Here is a 6,412-nt window from a genome sequence, read left to right as displayed (position 1 = left end):
ACCTAATCTAGGTATTTATTTTTAAGAATTTTTCAATAATGATGTATTTTAAAACTTGTGTGATCATTTGCATACTAAAGGAAATGTGAGATGTGTGCCCTGTAATGTTGTTTATGCTATTGCTATGTATGCTGTGCTATTTACAATTGAAAATGGATGTATTGGATGTTGCTTATGCTCATCTATGCTTCTATTGTTGTTTTTTGCAGTTTTACACCGCTTCCATTAAATTGCACTTGGATTCAGTTATTGTCTCAAGTCTTTGTTGGAGGAGTGTTAAGCTTGTTGCATAGTTATGTATGTGTACACATAGTGAGAGCAGTAAATTTAGGATATCAAGATTACACAATAATTTGGTTTTTGATGGTACAAAATCATTTAGATGATAATCTTTTAAATTTTCAGAACAAAATACTTACCCTTACATCTCACACCAATCCACTTAAAAGCGGAAAAGGGTCCACTGCAGCATTCACATTTATTCAAGCTTGATACTACTGAGGAGACTACGTCATGTTTACAATTCTGTTGGGGAAAAAAAAATCTAATTTATTAGAAGTGATTATATTAAAATAGTTTGATGTTAAGAGATTGTGTTTAAACCCTAACCCTTTTTAATAGTTTCACAATAACAATGTATAGATCACAAACGTATTGCACTGTAATGCATAGTATGACACCAGCAGTAAGTATAAGGACATACGACACACAAACCACGGTCCAATGAACTTCTGCCCATCCCCCACAATACACAACATGGCACCAGCAGTAAGTATGGGGACATACGACACACAAACCACGGTCCAATGAACTTCTGCCCATCCCCCACAATACACAACATGGCACCAGCAGTAAGTATGGGGACATACGACACACATGCTAGCTCAGAATTAACCATAATATGTACCGCTGTATAAGCAAATGTAAATAAAACATTTTATATCACTATCCATATATTCTAAAAGTCTGATTGTAATTAAAAATCATTATGTATTTGCCAATGAAAGATGATACAGTGCCCTCCATAAGTATTGGAACAGTAATGACAAAATTGCTTTGTCTGCTGTGGAGTCAAGACATCTGCAAATATGATTAAAAGATGAATATGAGACAAAACTACAGAATATCACATTTTTATTATTGGGTGATTCAATACATAGATGCTTTACCAACTAAGAAGATCAGCACTTTTAGAGTTTCAACCCCTAATCTGATGTGAGCATATGCATTGGGACAGTTGACTCACAGGTCTTTCTAAGTGATCAGCTCTGTAATGTTGCATTAATTGTTCAGCTATTAAAAGCAGGGAATGTGTTGTATCAGTTATAGCCATTGTTTCTTCATTCTGAGTCTTGCATTTGATGACGTCACACACAAACCAGGATGAAGACGAGGGAGCTGACTTTGAGAGACAAGCAAGCAATTTGGATGCTAAAAGAAAATAGGAACTCATTTAGAGCTATATCAAAAACAATGGGCATGGAAAAATCAACAGTTTGGATTGTCCTGAAAAAGAAAGAAACCATCGGCGACTACAGCAACCAAAAACGACCTGGTCGGCTAAGAAAAACAACAGCCGTTGATAACAGACAAATCATAAAAACTGTGAAAAAGAACCCTAAAATAAGTGTCCGTAAAATCACCAACAATCTCCAGAAAGCTGGAGTGATGGTCTGACAATCTACTGTCCGCAGGAGACTTTGACATAGAATTACAGAGGCTACACAGCAAGATGCAAACCTCTGATCATCAGCAATCATAGAAAGGCAAGATTAGAGTTCGCAAAAAAAGCTCAAAGGTGAGCCAGTAGAGTTTTGGAACAGTTTTATGGACAGTTGAGACAAAGATTATCTATTATCTAAGTGATGGGAAAGCAAAAGTGTGGAGAAAAAAAAAGGAACTGCAAATTATCCTAAGCATACAACCTAGGGCTGGACGATATGGCCAAAATTTATATCACGATATATTTCTTAATTTCGGTCGATACGATATAATTCCGATATCGATATGAACACTTAAAAAAGCCTAAATCGGAAAGGTGTTTAAAAATCATATCATCGTTATTGAAAAAAATTATATCGCGATACATATTGATATTGAATTATTGTCCAGCCCTAATACAACCTCATCTGTAAAACATGGTGGAGATGGTGTCATGGGGTGGGCATGCATGGCTGCCTCTGGAACAGGCTTTCTCAACTTTATTAATGACTTAACAAATAATGGTGATAGCAGAATGAATGCAGAAGTGTACAAAAACATCTTGGCTACCAATGTTCAAGAAAATGCCACAAGACTCATTAGAAAGTGCTTCATATTGTAACAGGACAATGACCTCTTAGATTGGCCAAGTCAGTCTCCAGATTTAAATCCTATTGAACATGAATTTCGCCAGCTAAAGAGGAGACTAAAGGTGGAAACTCCCCAAAAATGCAAGGAAAAGCATTTCAACGGATGAAACCAAGAGTCTGGTGATGTCTATGGGTGGCAGACTCACTGCTGTGATTGCATGCAAGGGATTCGCAACTAAATATTAGCTTTTAAACTTTAACATTTGCTTTAAGTTAATAAGTTAAGTAAAATACTTATGCTTACATCAGATTAGGGAATGAAACTCTAAAAGTGCTGTCATTTTTATTTGGTAAAACATAAATGTGTTGAAACGGCAAATACAGGTGCATCTCAATAAATGAGAATGTTGTGGAAAAGTTAATTTCAGTAATTCAACTCAAATTGTGAAACTCGTGTATTAAATAAATTCAATGCACACAGACTGAAGTAGTTTAAGTCTTTGGTTCTTTTAATTGTTTTGGCTCATATTGAACAAAAACCCACTAAATCGCTATCTCAACAAATTAGAATATGGTGACATGCTAATCAGCTAATCAACTCAAAACACCTACAAAAGATGCACAACCAACCGAGAGAACTGCCTTGTGAGGATTGTCAAGCAAAATCGATTCAAGAATTTGAGTGAACTTCACAAGGAATGGACTGAGGCTGGGGTCAAGGCATCAAGAGCCACCACACACACAGTGTCAAGGAATTTGGCTACAGTTGTCGTATTCCTCTTGTTAAGCCACTCCTGAACCACAGATTAAAAGAACCAAAGACTTAAACTGCTTCAGTCTGTGTGCACTGAATTTATTTAATACACGAGTTTCACAATTTGAGTTGAATTACTGAAATAAATGAACTTTTCCATGACATTCTAATTTATTGAGATGCACCTGTAATAAAATGTGACGTTCTGTAGTTTTGTCTCATATTCATCTTTTAATCATATTGTCTTGACTCCACAGCAGAAAAAGCAATTTTGTCATTACTGTTGCGATACTTATGGAGGGCACTGTATATGAAATAAACACTTATTAAATGCTAATTTACTTGTTGAGCATTGTCATAACGTGTCAGCTGAGGATCAGACGTTGTTGATATCTGAAAAGTTTGATTCTTGAACATTAATTTTGGACACCAAGGCAGTACATGGTGATGCCTTGAGTTTGCAATACAACTATCTAATGCAAAAATTACAGATAATACAAGTGAATTCATAGATTAACATTCTGGGCATGTGTGAATTCATTGTAGCACACACAGTGCGTGTAATGTTCAGGTACTGATTCTGCATCATCTTATCAAAGTTAATGGAAATTAACTAACTGTTAATTGTGATTAGAGCCAAATCACAAATCGCATGTGAAAACTACCTGTTGAGCATTACAAACACAGACTTCACAGACAGTTACCTTCTCTGTTCCGTCCCCTGCTGCACAGCTGACCACAGCAATTGCCTGTTGTTCTGTCTCAGAACACACCTGTGAAATATGAAAGATATTTGTAAACATAGGTTGGCAAGAGATCATCTACACTGATGTAAAATAAAATTGTGAGGACAGTTTAAGGAACTAATACAATTTATAAAGATTCTACATCATCTTATCAAAGTTAAGGGAAATTAACTACCTGTTGAGCATTACAAACACAGACTTCAGACACTTACCTTCTCTGTTCCATCCCCTGCTGCATGGCTGACCACAGCAATCGCCCGTTGTTCTGTCTCAGAACACACCTGTGTGAATTCAAAATGAAGTACTAACACATCTCCGCTAACTTCTCCACATGATTGAAAAACTATTTGAACAGTAAACGGTGTTCAAATGAGTATTAAAAAGGTTATAACTTTTGAGGTACAAAATGCACTTTCTGCAACATGCTTAATATTGCTCAGAAATTATTTAGAGCCAAATCACAAATCAGATGTGAAAATTTAGTTCCATCTGTAAATACCTTGCTTCTCCATGGCCAGTCAGAATCCCCATAGTTATATGTAATCTCTTCCCCAGGACTTATGTCCTTTATTGCAAATAAGCACAGATGGGGCTTTCCATCCACTCTGATTGTTTTCATTTTGCTGTTGGGGTTCACATGATCATCATTGACGAGTCTCCCTAAAGAGCCGTCTTCTCTGGCAGCATCAACCCCGAAAGAGCAAGAAAACAACGCTAACTCCAAGGTGTAATATTGACTGAATCACACAATAGGAAAGTCTCACTGAAAAATTTAAAAACGTTTCTGGATGGACTCATCCTACTTTACCACTACTGCATCAGAAAATAAAAATGTGTATCTCTGGGTGACCTACAACTTTGTAAATTTGAAAGAGATTGTAAATTAAGTACAGCAATATACATACCACAACTGTTTTCCATTCAAATGAAATTCAAACAAAAAAAACCTTCAATCGCAGTGTGGTATACTCTGTGCCTTCTTTCATATTCTTGTTTAGTTATGACTTCCCCTCGATATTCAATGAGAAAATCTCCCTTTTGGAAGTGGCGACAGCTGAACACTCCTCGACCTAACAAAGAGCACATCAGTCAGGAAAAAGGGTAAAGTTAAAGCAATACTTAAACATACACTCTTAAAAATAAAGGTGCTTCGTGATGCCATAGAAGAACCTTTCTGTCTAAATGGTTCCATAAAGAACCTTCAACATCAGAAGAACCTTTCTGTTTCACAAAAGGTTCTTTGTGGCAAAAGAAGGTTCTTCAGATTATAAAAAGGTAAGAAAGAGATGGTTCTTTAAAGAACCTTTGACTGAATGGTTCTTTGTGGAACCAAAAATGGTTCTTCTATGGCATCGCTTGAAGAACCTTTTGAAGCACCTTTATTTTTAAGAGTGTAGATACTCACTTGTGTTACTCACCTTTAAATTCATTTATGCATTTTATTTCAAATCCATCCTTATCTTTGAACATGGATGAAAAATATGCAGCTTCATCTTTCGGTTTTTGTTTGGCCCTCCGGAACCTTGTTGCTGCCATTTCCTGCAAAAGCCAGATTATGTTTTTTTGTCACTTTATGGCATTATTATGTAATTATTATATGATTAAATATTATAATATCATTATATTATGTGACATCACTGACCTAATCAACTATGAGTTTATACTTTTATTTGTTGTAGAGGGCTTAAATATTAACAATAGGGATTATTCTGTACTATTTGCTTGTCAATTGTACTAGTGAAACAGGAAAAACATCTTAGACCTTAAATTTGTGTTTAGTATTTTTAACAATCTTAAACATGTTGCTTTTCTCCTTCTCAACTACATTGTTACTGTCACTATAGCGAAACATTATGATATGACTATCAGACTTGTATATAGGTGAAACCTCTTCAGACACCTACAGCAACAGCAGGTCAGACTGATAGGACAACACTGATTACCATTACGGTACCATTACAGTTATGCAGGAATGACCTTAACAAAGAACTGTTAGCAATTAAAAGCACCTGATTTGGGATGTGCTCAGCCACAGGCACACGAAATAACTAGTTTACAACTGAACAGCAAAAGCTGTGCGCCCTGAAAAACATTAAGTTCACCACTCCCATATGAAAAATACTGTAGTATACTTTTGTTTTTACTATAGTAAACTGTAGTAATATTCCTAGATACAATAGTGTTTCTGAACCTTACCATAGTAAAATGGTTTGCCAATATGGTTTATCAATTCACGAATACTATCGAATACCGTAGTATGCATTAACAAAGTGTAGTAATGATTACAACATACAACTACAATTTACTACATCAAATACTAAAGTATACTACAGTATTTTTCCATGAGGCCTTTCATACACTAACCTCATTACCACATCCCAAAACATACTTAATACAAGCCGTTTAGTTATTGCTATCTGTATTTGTCTGACTAGAAGGTAAAGCATGAATTATTGCTGATAAATAATGAAAAAAAACATCTTCAATTATAAATTGTTAATTCCTTATGATTTGTGAGGAAATGCTAGATAAAAGCTGACAAATGTGACCAAAGCTAGCCTGATTAACTGCAGAGGCTAACTTTATAACTAATATAATATAAAATAAAAACTTGGCTAAAA

General features: G+C 35.4%; 1 pseudogene; it reads right to left on the bottom strand.

Moving 5' to 3' along the window:
• Positions 1–382: 382 nt before the first annotated feature.
• Positions 383–5,327, bottom strand: LOC107574622 (N-lysine methyltransferase SETD8-A-like; annotated as a pseudogene).
• Between the last annotated feature and the right edge of the window lie 1,085 nt (positions 5,328–6,412).

Source organism: Sinocyclocheilus grahami, unplaced genomic scaffold (genome assembly GCF_001515645.1).
Source record: "Sinocyclocheilus grahami isolate Dianchi unplaced genomic scaffold, SAMN03320097.WGS_v1.1 scaffold2289.1, whole genome shotgun sequence".
Classification (NCBI taxonomy): Eukaryota; Metazoa; Chordata; class Actinopteri; order Cypriniformes; family Cyprinidae; genus Sinocyclocheilus; species Sinocyclocheilus grahami.
Note: the sequence above shows the minus strand (reverse complement) of the source record. Positions and strands in the feature narration are given on the sequence as shown.